Genomic DNA, 17511 nt, shown 5'->3' with positions numbered 1-17511 from the left:
AAAAAAATACCTACCTTTATCCCTGGAAGATATTTCTGCCAACATTGTCTTAAGCATATTACATTATGCCTGCTGACAATTGTCTGAAACACTCAGGGGAAATGTGATTGATGTAACTTGTGTCAAAATCTAACCAGTGTGACACATTTTGAAAAACTTTACTTCCTTGAGATTGTATTGTCATCAGATTTTTAAGACAGAGATGGACTTAATATTTCAAGGAATGTGCTATGTAGCCATATCTAATGATAGGATATCTCTCCAGCAAATGTTTTGTACTATCCATATACTGAAAAGCTTAAATGCTTTTTTTAAAAAAAATAATATGTCCATTTAGGAGGAAAAAGATTTCTTACCTCATTTCAAATTAAGAAGGTGTGGGTGGTATGCACTCATTTTAAAATATGAAGAAGTTTAAAACATGGTGGAGGACAGTATCACAGTTAATTTTTTCAAGAATGGAGAAATCCAGAGAGAATTAAAACATAAAATGTAAAGGGTAGAAAGTATCACTAGTAGAAATGTAGTTTCCCAATGAAAGTTCCTATGAAATGCTGGTGATCCATGAGATGGACCAATGGTTTTACAGCTAAAATACGGTGATGGAAACCTTTCATCCTAGAGATTGGATTTGGGGGGAGGAAGTTATTGGATATATTGGATTCAGCGAATAGTTTCTCTTTCTCAAATGTCTCAAACATATGGCATCATGATGCTGTCCTTTAGCAAACAATGGGTGAAAAGTAAAAGGAGACTCAAATGAATATGAGTAACTCTGGAGCAGCTGGACTGTGCTTAATTCTCAAGGTAGCAGTTGGATATTTCAGATAAGTAACATAGCTATGTTTTTTGTAGATAGGTTCCCAGTTCTTAGGATAGAAACAAGTTTATCCGTAATTTGAGATAGTCCATAAAACACACCATAATCCCCAGGTACTCAACTCTTTCTACAAGGGAGAAAATGACGAAATAAGATTGCTCAGTTTGAAAGAAGATAAAACAAGGCAAAACACAAAAACCCAACGTAGTTTTGTTTATTTCTAGTGTTCTTTGCTGGGACTATTGGAACAAAATTATCCCAATCTGTACTCTTGGTCACCTTAATCTTTTCCACTCTTCCTTCCTCGGTAGGATTTTTCATTTTCTTACATACTGTATAATTCAGTTATTTGTAACATCTATGGTTTTGTCTCCAGCTTGCCCTTCTTCTAGAAAGAAGCATAAAGAAGGCAGGAATGTCACAAATCCTATAACAGTCCTGGGAACTGTATATGTTCGATAATTAATTATTGATTAAATGAAACTATTTTATTCTACCTCCTTAGTTCTTAGCAAATTTCTGTTCTGACTTTTTTGCTCTAAAATATAAAGGTTTTTTTTTATTTCTCAGGGGGGAAGCTTAGGATACTTTGTAATAAAGAGGATCAAAGGAAAATAATGAACTTCTAAAATGCTTTCACTTTCCCTATTTTAGGGTTTGTAGTTATGTATTTCTAATACATAGAGAACTCCTTATTCTGCAAGGGGGAAACAAATGTGAAGCTACATGAAAATCCTACAGACTTCATGGAGAGAACTCACTGTTCCAGTATTTTCAGCACAGAGAAGAGAATCATTTACATATGCAAAAAGGGCATATATCAATATGCATGAATATCAAGTAATTCTCACTCATTTATATCTAATAATGAGAAGGAAATTGTGTTCATTATTTTTGATCTTCATGAAATACCCACATTCCATTTTAAGGGGGATTTATTTGCTTCTTGTCATTGACAAGAACCACATATAAAGAAACACATACACACATAGTAACACAAAACACATACATTTAAAAATAACTACATAAACACAAAATGTATAAAGTACAAATAAAAGTATCTTTAGAAACTTCATTTTTTATTAATCTGTATTGTATGATTTTTATTAAACTATGAAAATACTATGTAAATACAGGTCTAAGATAAGTCTGTTATTAGCATATCCTTTTAACTGGACTTCTAATTCTCTTTCAAGTAGTTACGTTAAAGGTATTACTGACAAAGAATTATTATTTTACAACCCACAAGTTTATAGGTTTAATTTGAAGCTTTAATCTGAGAAAGAATTACAATAATATGCATTGATTCAACCATTTTCCTGACTCTTAAGAGTGTAGTCATCTGGTTGTTTAAGATGATCTAACGTGTGTGTGTGTGTGTGTGTAATTTCTTGTCTATAATGTTCATCTGATTGTCACTACAGAGTCAAATATAATTTTGTTTCTCACACCAAAATCAGCATATGGTGACCTTACTGGTAATAGGGTGGTAAGGAGCAAATGAGAAATTTCAGTAACGCTGATAAAATAAACCTCTCTTTGAATTTACTGATGAACCTCAGTCATGCAAGAAATGTTGTTGTTAGATAACATGTAAAAAGATAATAGTTACAAGAGTAAGATATTTTCCAGCTTAGTTTTTAGCTGATATGGCTTATCTGTGTTAAGGGGATTCTGAAGTTATCTGCACTGTATGTCAGAGATTTCTATTTCACTCATGCAGCAGGATAAAGCCATTTCCCATTCAAACATTGGGAGTGCAATTAGCACCAGCATTGCCAGAGACTCAGAAGATGCCCATTGTAATCTGAGGACATGTTCCATAGGCACAAACAGGAAATCAAAAAGAGAGAGTTTAGGTGTTTTCATTTTGGAGGATTTGCATAGAATTACAGTGTGTACACACACTTAAGAGGTATATGAAAATCACATAAAAGGGGAAATTATTTGATCTGGCATTTGAAAAATTATTAAAAAGCAGAATAACAGCAGGCTATAAAAATGATCTTGTTTGCAGGCAACATTTGTTTTTGTTTCCCCACTGGAGAAGTTTTGGATGTTCAATTATAGGCCTCATTGCTTCAGCATTATTTTCAACTGAAATGTCGGAACTTGGAAAAGCATATCTAATGTGCAAATTAAGTTTATTGCTGCTCATTTAGTTGTTTATTCTTTGTGATAGAAGTCTTTATTATACCAGCGTAGAGAGTGGCCTATCCATTTTCTCCAGCAGAATGATGGTGTGCACCATTATGGTTCTATATTTACTAAGAGAAATACCAAGATAGGTAGATAATTGGAGGCTTTGTGGCTTCAAAAGGGAGTTTAAGGGATTTGAGGTGTTGAGCCCAGCTTTATTGAGAAGCTCAGCTTTATTGAGTAAACCAAAAGTACAATTTCACAGAAATGACAAAGCACATTGGAATACATGGGTCATATTTTAGTGGCTGAAAACACCACTATGGAGAAGTCTCCTGGCACTGCTAATATTTTCTTCAGAATGTTTAATTATGCACTTCAGTTTTCCACAAAGAATGATTTAAAGCATTTTTATAGAAAAAAAACTTTGATTTAAAAATTATTAGTGGAAGCATTATTCAGGTGAAAAAATACATAGTGAATTTATATACTGGCTAGGAATTTTCTTTCCCCTACAAATATTGAAAATCATGCTGAGTGAAATCTTGACACTGGAATTCCATAATCTCTTCAAGTAAAAATGTAAAAAAAAGAAAAGAAAAAGAAAAAGGAAAAAGAATAAACAAAAGACCCCCCCAAAACATTTATTTAAGCAAAAACAACATTGATGTTATTTTGATCTGTAACAATTTAGTCCACTGTCTTTTAGAAATGTAGCACATATCACTCTGATAAAATTTCCAGGTAGGCTGAACAGCTGTTTTTTAAAAATATGTGTTTGATAATATACAATGGAAAGGACAGATATTAATGAATTTCAGGTCTGCACCTTTTGTTTGTTTGTTTTTTTATTGTCCCAGACATTTTTTGCTGAATAAATTCAGCCCAAAATGGTTAAGTTTTGTTTAGTTTTGTTTATTCTTTTTTTTAAGATTTTATTTATTATTTATTCATGATGGACTGAGAGAGAGAGAGAGAGAGAGGCAGAGACACAGGCAGAGGGAGAAGCAGGCTCCACGCAGGGAGCCCAATGTGGGACTCCATCCTGGGACTCCAGGATCGCGCCCTGGGCTGAAGGCAGGCGCTGAACGGCTGAGCCACCCAGGGATCCCCAGTTTTGTTTATTCTTAATAAAAGTAGGAAGTGTAAAGTTGGTCATTCAAGCTAAGTGGAGGAAGCCAGACAGATGAGTATACACCACTTCTCAAAGTCATGAAGAGTGCAGACTTAGGAATTAGATGAACTAGCTCTATTACTAACTAGCATGAGGTCATGAAGAGTTTGTTTTTACTACTACTGGTGTTGTATTCTTTATTACTATTATCATTAACCACCATTTATTAAATATATACTATGTTCCAGGCACTGTGATAGGAGCTTTATTATACATCATCTCAATGATCCCTCACAACGCTGTGAAGCAAATAATCATTATCTTTTTACACAAGGGGAGACCGAGGCATAGATGGCTAAAACAATTTGACCATGGCCCTTGTATTAGTAAGAACAGAACCTTTTTCCTTCTTTTTATCTTCCATTGAATTTATATAATAGTAACTGCATGAGACACATGCAGTTTCACGTAATATTGTTTCAAATCCATTGGAAATAAAAACAAAGTGACTTGCAAAACTTAGTACTTTTCCTAAAAACTTCAGCTTTCACTTATTAGAGTTCAATATCAATTAACATTCTTTTCCATTTGAGGTGAATTTTACATGTAATGAAATACACAAATCTTAAGTGTATGTTCGCTGAATTTTGGCAAGTGACCTTTGTATCCCAAACTCTGCCAAATACAGAACATTAATATCACCCTATAGAACTTTCCATCCTACTGCTTGGTAATCCCTTAATTCCTGCTCCCACCCAATTTAGAGAAGCAACCACTGTTAGGATTCTTTTCTGCCATTGATATCCTACATGTGCCATCATACAGTATATTCACATGCTTTGATATCTGGCTTCCGTCACTTGGCTTAAACCATTAGGTATCTACTTTCTGTTTTTACTGAAAATGAACTGAAACAAAACTTTAATCAACAGCAGGTTTAGTCTGTGCAGTAAAACATATCTTGAACTGTAAGTATTTTCGTCTTCACTTTCTCTCCCCAACCTGAACACATGTGTGCCGTGAGTATTTGGAATTGGAAGTTTAGTAATATGTCCTTGATTCCATTCTGATGCTAAAAGAAACTATTAGGCTTCCCGCAGCTTGAGCCTTCTATTTCTAACGTGGCATAGGTGGTCACTTACGTTCTAGTGCCATTTTTTAGGGATAATGTGTATCATTACGATGTAAAAGACCCTCAGGTGCAAGTTCTGTTTTCAATCTATGGATCTTTAATACTCAAGGAAGCAGTTAGCAAATTCTTTCAAGCCCAGGTGAGGGATGGGTCTGGAGGAGGGCAGTGCTGACAGGGAAAAGAGTAATCAGATGAACACAATACACCCTGATTTTCATCTTCTCGCTTTTATTTTCTCATTTTGTCTGCCCTCCTCTCCACATCAATGTTCAGAAGAAAACATCCTCTTCCTACTAGATCCTGTGGCCAGGCAAAATAAAATTTCCTAATCCCATTTCCTGTCAAACTACAGAATTCTTCAATCTGATGTTTTACTATGGCACAGCACAGAGTTATACTTGGAGGACAGAGTGAACATTACCTATTTATAACAAATATAAATGTGATGTCATAAATAGTCATTGCCTATTATGTATTAACAGCTTTGAAACTGAGTAGTTGGCATATCTAATTCAGCAAGCAGAATCTACAGTGCATGCTCTTTTTAAATAGATGTCAGACCCTGTTTTGATTACTTGTTAATATAAAAGACCTGTGTTTACATTTTACATTATTACTTGCTATGGAATTTCTCAGTGTTACCTTGCACAATACTTAGACATATTTTCTCATTTAGACAACTCCAGTTTTAGATAATTACTTTCTCTAGACTATGATTTGTTTCTTTTATTCTGGGTCCTTGGTAGTCTTTTCATATTTCTCCCAAATTATTTAAATATTGAGGCGAAAGATAAATGGGTAATGGTACCTGAAGGTAAACTGGAATATATTGGCTATGGTTACATTGTGCATAATTGATATTATGAAATTAAACTCTACTCTGCTTGTAGTGGAATATACAGACTTTAATCAGTAAAACACATGTCTGAGCAGATAAACCTTGCACTTGACCAAGAGGATAGAAAACATCCAACCCTTATGCAAGTATATGTACGAAGAACGCTATATTATAAAGATTAAAAACTCCTCCATTTCTGGCTTGCTAAAGAAGAAAATTAAAGACTCCATCACACTGATTTCTTTGTGTTTGTAGGTTTTTTTTTTTTTTTTCTATCTCTGTACAGGGTTTATTTCAGAGATTGACTTTGATTTCCCTGTATTTGCTTCCCCTAGAATTAGTAATTGTCTTGTTTTGTTTGCTTAATTTTCAGTGGACTTAACAATAATCCATTCCTTAATTTTGTCTTCCTTGGCTCCCTTCAATATCAACCTGCCCTTCTGCATGGGAGCCTAGTTACCTAAACATCATGCCTTTCTTGATATGCTCCCTCATATTGGTAGAATGCAACTTCCAATTGATTTTTGAGAAAGAATTCAAGAGGAATGTAATTTTTTGGAGATCTTTCATGTTTGAAAATTTATTTATTCTATGCCTACATTTGATTGATGGCTTAGTTGGAAACAGAATTCTAGATTGAGAATCGTTATTCTTAGCAATATGGAGATGTTACTGTGCTCTGAAAGCTGAAACCATTTTGATTTCTGATTTGTTTATGACATCTTTTCTGTCTGTCTCTCTCTCAGTTCTTTATTCCCAGGGTTCCACAATTGCCTGATGATGTGCTGTGGTGTAAATCCATTTTCAGCCTTTATACTGGGCATTTGGTCCACTTTGCCATCCCGAAAACTCATACTTCTTTAACCTGGAATGTCTTCCTGGATAATTTAATAGTCTATTCCATTGCTTTTTCTATAATACTTATTAGTGAAAAAGTTAGATTTCCTAAACTGGTACTCTAGTTTATGTGTGTATGTGTACGTATATATGTATGTATGTATCTCTGTGCGTAGTTTATTATATTTTATATATTTATAAATTTAGATAGTAGATACAGTTTGTAAATGTGTATATGAACTGTATGTATTTTTGTCTGCCTCTCCTATTGTCCATTTAATATCTATTTGGTCCTACCCTCTGGAAATTTTTGATTTTGCTATTTTTTTAATGTCTAAGTGTCCTTTTATTTTCTGACTTACATAATACCTTTCTTCCCTTATGTAATACCTTGCACTTTTTTTGTCTGTCTGAAAATATTGCTCCCCCATTAGTGAAAACCAGGTGGTATCCAGCGAGGGCTACGTGCTGTTCTACCAACTGATGCAGGAGCCGCCCCGGTGCCTGTGACCAGCCCTTTAAGCCCTGGCACCTGTGAAGCCCTTTCAACACCCTTAAGCCCCAAGCTCCCCATTTACCTTAGAAACGTCTATTTTTGTGTCTTTTTAATCGGGGAGGGGGGAGGCGGTGGTTGTAGCTCCCATTATTTTTTTTATTAAAAAGTAGCCCTCCACCGGGAGGCTCCCCTGTCTCCCAGCTCCATGTACAGAGCTCCCCAGGCCCCCGCCCGTGTACAGCCCCCAGACCCTCTACAATCCACTTTTTGTGAATAAGTTTATTAAGAAAAAAAAGTTTTTTTTTTTACTTTTTCTTTTATCTAGCTTCATTTTCCTCCATGGCTTCTGTGGTCCCAAACTGCCTTCTCCTCTTTCTTTGTTTTAATTCCTTTCCTTTATCAAGAGGTATACTAAGATACTTTGTGAATCTTGTCTGCTCATATTTAAGAATGGGACACTAAAATTCTTATAGAAAGTTCTGATCAAGTCGGCGGGGGCGGCATTTAATACTGGACTTCACACAAGGATGATCTGGCCAATATATATCCTTGGAAAATTTTAAAACACTATTTTTAGGATTTTCTCTTAGGTTTATAAAATCCACATCTTACAAGCATTCCCTCCCCCTTCCTACCCTGCTTTCCTGCACAGAGAGCAAAGGCCGGACAGCCAGCCCCTCAGAGCTAAATGACATCACAAAACATGGATCTCAGTCCTTACTATGTACATGTTCCTTAATTTCCCTGTTTTTAGTAAGATTCCTTCATCTTTAACCTTGCTTGGTACTGAGCAGTTAGTTCAGAGACCCTCTGTTTCATATCCTCTCAAGAGAATAATTTGCCAGTCTTCTCCTGAGCCTGAGAAACACTACAGAGACCAAACAGTTTCCTATTCATAAAGTCCAAAAGGGGGGTTGACATGTTCAAGGATTTTCTTCTCTGCCTTCCTCACAGCCAGCATAGGATTGAGCTCTATGGCAGATCAGTTAGAAATCATTTCATTTCATTCCAGCTTCTCAAATTTTGTTTCCCCTTTTGATCTCTGTTTTGGTGGATTTAGGTCTTAGGAAAAATTTCTTTTGGCTTCATTTACTAGATGTTTATAAAAAACTGAAAATGAACACTGTGTTTAATCAATTATCTTCATCAGGATATCATATATCTTATATTTTGTAGTGTAGTATTTTTCTTTACTAACATTTACAAAGAGTCAAGCTTTAATTATTTCTTGCTTAAACAAAATTTATCAAGAAATCAGTAAAGCACAGCTTGGTTGATACTGGGTCACAAATCCAAATCTTCCACTTTTGTTCTAGCTATGATTCCCTCTCATGTTCAGGGACAATTTCCTCTCTCTGTCTCTGTCTGCCTCACTCTGTCTCTTTCATCTTTATTATTTTGTGTAACACACTATCCCCACCAGAATAGTTTCATATTGTTATTCTCATCATTTTAAAAATAGATGTTTTCTGACCCTACTTCCCTTCCAGCTACAGCCATATTTGACTGTTCTCCTTTATATCAAGACTCTTCAGAAGTTGTCCAAATGAGCTTTCTTTTTCCAATCTTTCTGGTCAACTTTGTTTTGAATCAATGCAACCAGGCTTTTCCCCTACCGTTCCATCAACACTGCTCTTAACAAGGTGACTAGTAACCTCCACGTTGTTAAATCCAACAGTCAGTTCCCAGTCTTCATTTACTTAACCTTTCAGACTATTGATCACATCCTTCTTGAACCACATTCCTCACTTGGCTGCCTGCACACTGCATTTGTCAGGTTTTCCTTTTACATCTTAAGTCCCTCTTTTTCCATTTACTTTGCTGATTCCTTTTAATCTTACCCATTTCCTAAATTTGGAGTGTGCCAGGGATTTGTTCTTGAATGTATTCTCTGCTATATCTACTCCCACTCATTTGGTATCTTACTCAGTTTCATCGTGTTAGTACCATCCACAAGCTAATTCCAAAATGATACATTCAGTTCAAATACATACCTTTCTCCAAATCCACCACCAATTTATCATCTTCACTTAACCAATTTACTATATGCTAATATTGGCCTCTTAATTCTTATTTCCAAAACTTGCTCCTACTGCAGTCTTTCCCTCTGTATTAATAATAGTCTGTACTGATATTTGCCAGGCCAAATCCTTTTAGTCATTTTTACTCCTAGCTTTCTAGGAGTTATCCAACAGATGGCCTCAACATCAATATACATTTAGAATCTAACTACTTCTCACCACTGCACTTAACTAAACTTTAGTCAAACCACTACCATCTCTTTCCCAAATGTTGTTGTTACACAGAGGTGCTTCACCATGTTGATTTTGCCTCCAGGGGGCTTTAGACATTGTGTGGAGGTATTTTTGGTTGTCACAACTGAAGGATCTACTGACATCTAGTGGGAAGAGGCCAAGGATACTAATAAATATCTTGTGATGCACAGGGCAGCTTCCTCACCTCACTCTGAATCCACCATACATACATGCAGTGAAATATTATCTGTCTCAAAATGTTAATAATGTTGAGGTTGAGAAACCCACACATGCAACCTCATGATTTGTCTTGATTCCATCAGGTCTCCCTTTTGAAACAAGAATGTTCCTATTAAAATGTAAATTAGATTTTTTACCTCTTATGATGGAAGTCCTCTTAGTTCCTCAGTTCAGTGTTGTTTCATTTGCTTAGTATTCATACTAATGTACACCTGAAAGAAGGTAAGGATTTGATACTAATTAAATGGTTTTGAATAAAAGACTGAATAAACAATTAGTATATTTTTATGTTAAGGGTTTCTACTTCTGTCAAAAGAATAATTTTTCTCCAATGTTATCAGTTATCATACTGTTCAAAGTATTATCTAAAAACTTGATGATAAATGGCCTAAATGTTTTCAACCCTTACACAATCTATTATTAAGCATTAATAATATTTGGAGAAACTTTTATCCTGAGTAGTTGAAGTAGATTTATCAGACCAATGTCACACCATAGAAGCCACAAATATTATTAAAATCTTTTAAAAATAAATAAAAACTATATTTCAAAGGAATTATGATAGTAACTAAGGTGCTTGCAACATGAAGGACAATATCCTAGGGAAAAGAAATGCACAAATAGGTGATCCCCACACTCCCCGGTGTTTTTTTCCAGAAACTTGCCACTTCCCAAGAAGTAAAATTAGAAATTAAAAAAGGAAAGAAAAGAAAAAAAGCAGAAAGCAGAAAATGCCTCAAGCAGAAATTATGATAGCCTCACAGTGCAAGGAAGATAAAAATTGGGGCTCAGAATTAGCCAGATAAAATGAAGCCTACTGCACAACTCCATCTTGAGTGGAGTCATCTAAAGGACTTTGTCCTGGTGATAAAAACAGAGCAAAGTTGACCAGTGCTTAAAATGAGTGACATTCAGACTCCATTCATATCCATTCCCAACTGGGTTCTGCTGTTTTTAGTTACTTGATTAAACAAGTAAATCTTCTTGGAAAAAAAATATAACAAAGTAAAAACATTTGCATTTTGATGCACAGGACCTTGTATTCAGTAAAATGTTACCAGGAATAGCTGGAACCAGGACCAAATGATCAAAACTCAGAGGAACATCAGACATTAGCAATAAGTCACAGCTGACAGGAATATGAAAGTCATTAGACAAGAGTTTTTAAATAATTGTGATTAATATGTTAAAAATAGACGACAAGATGAATTTCAGAAGGGAAATGGCATGTATTGGGATGCCTAGGTGGTTCAGCGGTTGAGCATCTGCCTTCAGCTCAGGTTGTGATCCCAGAGTTCTGGGATTGAGTTCCACATTGGGCTCCCCAAGAGAAGCCTGGTTCTCCCTCTGCCTATGTCTCTACCTCTCTGTATCTCTCATGAATAAATAAATAAAATATTTAAAAAAGGAAATGGCATGTAGTAAAAATCAGTTGGACAGAGGAAAACAAATACCATATGATTTCACTTATATGAAGAATCTAAAAAAAAAAGGAACAAATGGAGAGACCCATAAATACAGAGATGGTCACCAGAGGGGAGAGAGATGGAGGGATGGACAAAATAGGTGAAGAGAATTAAGAGGTACAAACTTCCAGTTATAAAACCAAGAAGTCATGAAAATGAAAAGTACAGCATAGGGGATATAGTCAGTAATATTGTGATAACATTATGCAGTGACAGCTGGTGACTGCATTTATCGTGGTGAGCACTGAGTAATATATAGAATGTCAAATCACTATGTTGTGCACCTGAAACTAACATAATATTGTGTACCAACTTTACTGCAATAAAAAATATCAACTGGAAGTCTAGAACTGAAAAATACAAAAGCTAAAACTAGGAACAATATAAATTGATTTAATACCAGATTAGATGTGACAGAGAAAAGAATTAGTAAAATGGAGGATATGTAAATAGAAAATATCCAGACTGCAACATGGAGATAAAACGCAATGGGAAGACAAAAAAAGAACATAAGGAGTATATTGGATATGAATAGTTCCAACATATGTGAAATTGTGGTTCCAAAAGGAGTGGAGAGGAGAAGGAAAATGAGGGATGAGTAGTGTGTGAAGAAATATTTGTCAGAGATTTAAAAAGACAACAACTGAAAATGACAGCAGCCATTCTATTCAGGAAATTATTTGAGCCCTAATGAGGACAGACACAAAGGAATGTTTAAGTAAGCACATAGTAGTAAAACCAAAAGAAAAGAGGAAAACTATCCTAATAAAAAAGATACTTATCTTCAAAAGAACAACAATAAGCCTGGTTGTTGCGATAGCAACAGAAATAAGAAAATCCGAACACTGAGGAATGGCTTTTTTAATGGGCTGAAAGACATTCATGATAAGAATTATCTTCCCAGCAAAAATACCCTCCCAAATGAATACAAAGCAGAGATGCTTTCACACAAACCTCTGAGAACCCAAATTGACGCTAAAAGAAATGCTGATGACACTCCTGATGACATTCCTATAGTTAGAAAACCTATGATCCCAGATTGAAGCACGTAAATGGAAGAAGAAATTAAGAACCATGAAAAGTGTTACTATGTTAATGGGTACGTTAAATTGAGATTTGAGGAATTACAAAGAGGACCAGATTTAAAGTAATTATTTGTAGTCTTCACAAATTAACTAGTGAGAGAAAATATCAGAGAACTTAGTCACCTGTTTGAAGGGCTATTTAAATACTAGTTTTCTTTATGTTGGTATCTTAGCAACATTTCCTATAATGTCATAGACAAATGAAGGTAATCACATGTTTGTACAGAGTAAGAAAGGTTTGGTGATTTTTTTTCCTGTTTTGTCCATCATTTGAGAGAAGTTGGTAACTTCAGAAATACCTGAACAGTTATTATTCTGAACAGTGACATTGAAAGATTATTACTCACAGATGAAGGTTTCAATTGTTGTTGAGTTGAAGGTACAAAAGAAACAACTAAAAAGTGACCAAAAGGAATATTTTCTGGGTGGTCAAGGAAAGGCCAATTACACATTGGATTGCCATCCCTTACTTTCTAAAACATAGTTAGGGTTCAAAATATGGAATAGTGTTTGGCCATTGATACAGGGAACAAGCTTCATTTGTGTTTAAAGAAATTATGCTAAACAATTCTGACCGAAGTTTTAACATCACTTCTCATATGTCCTGAGGTACTCATAACTAAAGATGTGTTCTGGGAGCATCTTTGGCTATTAGGACTATGTGAATCTGAGTAAAGCTGTTCATCAAAAGCATTATATATTTTATTAAATCTTTCCTTTTACTTATTAAGAATAGGATTGTTAGATAAAGCTATTTTTATACGATTTGTATCTCACTAAAATAGATTGAAAAAGGAAATATTAAAATTCTGTAATTTTATGAACTCTTCATGAATGTTTGTCATTCATATTTAGGATAATCTTCAAAAAGTAATATATCCTCATCACTTTAGAAGCTAAATGGGAAAGATCCTTCCTTATTTTGTATGCACATATTCACTAACCTCATCATTTTCTGTTTATCTTTTATTATTATTATTATTGAGAATGACAACAGGAAAGTAGAAAAAATAGTGTAAAGAACTCCCATGCACCCATCAGTCAGGGTTGTTAATCATCACTCATACCCAACTTTGTTTCAGCCATACCCTCACCTTCTATTTCCTCTACATCCACCCCAGATATCTAGAGGCAAATCACAAACATCATAATTTCATATATCAATATTTCATAATGTATCTTTAAAAGAAAAGGGAGTCTTTTTAATATAACAATAAATCTAGTTTTCTTATATTACAAAATTAATCATTATTCCAGAATTAGATTTCAAATTTACATGATCATCTCATAAATATGTATTTCTGTGTGTGTATGTATGCTAAATAAATACACACAGATAAGCACATATGCATGTATATATGGATGTGTGTTGATCCTTTTTAACCATGACAGTCGTATTTTCAAACATTTTTTTTCAGAATCTCTTAGATCTCGAAATGTATTTCTTTTTTGAAGATTTATTTATTTATTTGAGAGAGAGAAAACACATGTATACATATGCAGATGTGGGAGCAGGGGGACAGGCAGAGGAAGAAAGAATCTCAAGCAGATTTCCAGTTGAGCAAGGAACCTAATTTGAGACTCAGTCTCACCACCCTGAGATCATGACCTGAGCTGAGATCATGACCTGAGCCAAAATCAAGAATCATATTCTCCATGGACTGTTACCCAGATACCACTCTTATATCCCAAGATGTATGAAGAGGTGTCATATGGATTAAAACTGCTCCATTTTTAGTAAGCGTAGGAAATCTAGAATTAAATATACTTTTAAAAGTTTCTTTAATCCAGAAATTCTCAGAGCTTTTAATATGCTAAAATGTACTGTGAAACTCTAAAAGCAGATATAGTATACAGAATTAATTACAGTTAAATAACCTTGAAAGTCCATTTTTATGTATTTATTTTTGAAGCATTACTAACCAATAACATTTTACTCACTAGGACTTTTTCCTGGCTCTAAAGCATTAGAGACTTCCTGACAATATATTTACATAACTTGGATTTTCTTTAAATAGAAATTTCAGATTCAGATTTCAAAACCTGAGGCAGTATTTCTCAAAGCATGGTCCCTGGACTAACTACATCAAAATCAACTGAAAAAATGGCATGTTAAAAATCCGTATTCTCCATTTCCTTCACAGATCGTCCTGATTCAGTATTTCTGGTAGAAGTGGAGGAATTCACATTTTTAACATGTTCTCTGAGAACTTGTTATGCATGTTAAAAAGTTTAAATTACTAGACTAGAATTTCTACAAATACTTAAGGAGTTTGCAAGAAGATTGAAATGATACAGGATGAAAAGGAACAGCTATCTGTATTTTGTTTCAAGAGAAAGAGGCTTAAAGAATTTCAAAGTTTCACAAATGATAGGGTCTAGCATAGTGGACTTCTTTCCTTTTTTTAATTTGTTATAATTCAGGCCATAATGATCTCACTTATCCATAAAAGCCGGCAAGTGCTGCAGTGTTAATCATGAGCTTTGGGCTATTACACCTACTGTACAGGTATATATATGGACTCTTAGGAAAAGAGTAAGGAGATGTGTGTATACATCCCTGTGCTCCCTGAGACTGATTTGAATGGTTTGAAAAAAAAAATCTCTGATATTAGAGTTCCTTAAGAGTTTAAGTGTTTGCACAGGAGGACTCATTAATGAACTAAAGCACAGTCCTTGTTCTTTTCCTAAAATAGTGTCAAAGAGTCTGTATATTTCTGGCAGAGAACCACTCTCCCATTCTCCACAAATGTGATTTTTGTCTCTGTGGGGTATCCACTCTGAATTCTGAGCCTGGAGCTGTGCGTGGTTATAGAAGAGAAGGCTGTAGGATAGCAATCAGCGGCCTTGTGGCTCTTGCAGAACGACCTACACGGGATTAGGACAGGTCTGCATTTGGTGTGGCATGAGGATACAGCAGTCAAGAGTCCTTGGCCAAGCACCCCCACCCCACCGGAGAGTACTCACAGGGAACTATGCTCAGACAACCATGTAGCCCCTTCTTTTGCATAAAAAGTGGATTCTCACAGAAGAGACTTCTTTTTATATATAATCTATTTTTTCATCCTACAGATATCAGTATGTCTCTATACCATTGCCTTTGCTTCCTAATTTATATTTATTTTTTAAAAGATTTTATTTATTTATTCATGAGAGACACAGAGAGAGAAAGAGAGAGAGGCAGAGACACAGGCAGAGGGAGAAGGAGGCTCCATGCAGGGAGCCCAACGCAGGACTCGATCCCAGGACTCCAGGATCACACCCGGGGCTGAAGGCAGCCCTAAACCGCTGAGCCACCCGGGCTGCCCTATTATTATTTTTAAATTTGAGAGAGAGAGAGTGAGCAGGGCCAGGGCGGAGAGGCAGAGGGAGAAGCAGACCCCCCACTGAGCCGGAAGCCCCATACAAGGAAGGCTTGATCCCAGGACCCTGAGATTACTACCGGAGCCCAAGGCAGCCGCTTCTCGCACTGAGCCACCCCAGGTGCCTCTCTGCGTCCTACATTCAATGCTTCCCATTTTCTGTCAGAAAAAAAAAAAAAAATGACATCCAGGACTGGCTGCATGGGTGTGTGGCTCAGTCACATAGGAGTCTGCTGAGAAATGCCCGTTTTGGTGTTTAGCCCTGATGTCACTGTCTTGAAATTCTTAGTCGTCTTGTCTCTGAGGTTGTACTTTGTCGGTGAAGTCGGATGGGAAGGCGGAGTGTGCTCCTGAGCAGAGGAAATATGCGCGTCCTTCTGATGCAGAAACCCACCGCGTGCAAACAGGCTCCGGCCCACTCACCCAGCAGGCGGTGTCCGGGCTGGAGTGGGTACCGGGGCAGCCACGTGCCTCCTGGCAGTCGGGGGCACCGAGGCTCTGAGAAGGGGGGGCACATCGGCACCTGTGGTGTGATCTGTGTGACGTCTGCAGAAATGAGTCTGCAACCTGAGCACCTGAACAGGATCTGCAGGGTCCAAGCGGTAAACTTTGTCCGCAAAGGCTTGCAAAAATAAAAGCCTGCACATGAGCATTGCAGTGAGGCATATCACACAGTTATTCAGATTCTTCAAAAAGTTTAGCGTGCGTGGTTTTAAAAATTTGTCCAGCATTGCAAAGCTAATATCCAAAGGCTTAGAAACAGAAATGAAATTTAAAGATTTTTCCACTCAATGGAAAATAACACTATTTTTATAAGAAGCTCCAGGTGAACCAATTATTAATGAGTGTTTCCTCGTAATTGAAGATAAGCAACAGAATGCATAAATAGGCATTTTGGATTATACACAAGTCATTAAGGCACTTTTAGTTTCTTGCACAGCCTTCAGAAGTTACAGGGTATGCCGGAAGAACATTAAAGTCCCATTGTTTAAATTTACATTTGAAATTTAATTCAGACTTACACGAAAAGGATTTGTATGAAGAGTTAAATCTCCTAGAAAAAAGTTGTTCCCCGGAATCATCAGCTCTAGGTGTTCTAAAATTTATATTTCAAAATAACTTATCAGAAATGTATTTCAATGTTGTCACATCCTATAAACGACTCTTTACAGTTCTGTAAGTTATATCAGCAGAAAGATCCTTTGCAAAATCAAAAATTACTGAAAAATATTTGTGGTTTTACATTAGTCATGAGTGACTGATGTCAATTGTATCCATTGAAAATGAAGTTGTTTAAAAACATAAATTCCAATAAGTAAATTTCCAGAAACATGAGAAAAAGCTTAGAGCAAGCAGGATAACTTTAATAAAGCATTATTTAATGTATTATGTAAAACTGACACCAAAAATACACTTCTTGCAATTGGCAAGTTTATGCTGTCTGTTACTCATGTATTGCTATTAGCTTATTACCTTTTATATGTTATACTACATTTTTAAAGCTACTTGTTTTATATTTAGTACCTTTAATAGAACTTCTTTCTTTACTTTTTGACCAAGGCACCCTACATTTTCATTTCACACTGTAACCTATAGATTATGTAGCAGATCCTAAAAACATCTTAGGCTTTTATGTCTTTATTTTGACTATCACCCAGCTTTCTACTAACTCTTTTTGCTCCTGCATTATACTTAGTAATACTAGGATTTCCAGCAAAACCACTGCT

At 35.7% G+C, this 17511-nt stretch overlaps 1 protein-coding gene across 1 annotated transcript in view; it reads left to right on the top strand.

Annotated features, from left to right (window-relative positions):
* Positions 1–17511, top strand: part of CNTN6 (contactin 6) — a 272370-nt gene that overhangs the window by 224479 nt on the left and 30380 nt on the right. The gene's annotated exons all lie outside the window — the stretch shown is intronic.

Source organism: Canis lupus, chromosome 20 (genome assembly GCF_003254725.2).
Source record: "Canis lupus dingo isolate Sandy chromosome 20, ASM325472v2, whole genome shotgun sequence".
Taxonomy (NCBI): Eukaryota; Metazoa; Chordata; class Mammalia; order Carnivora; family Canidae; genus Canis; species Canis lupus.
This window is presented reverse-complemented; position numbering and strand designations above follow the sequence as displayed.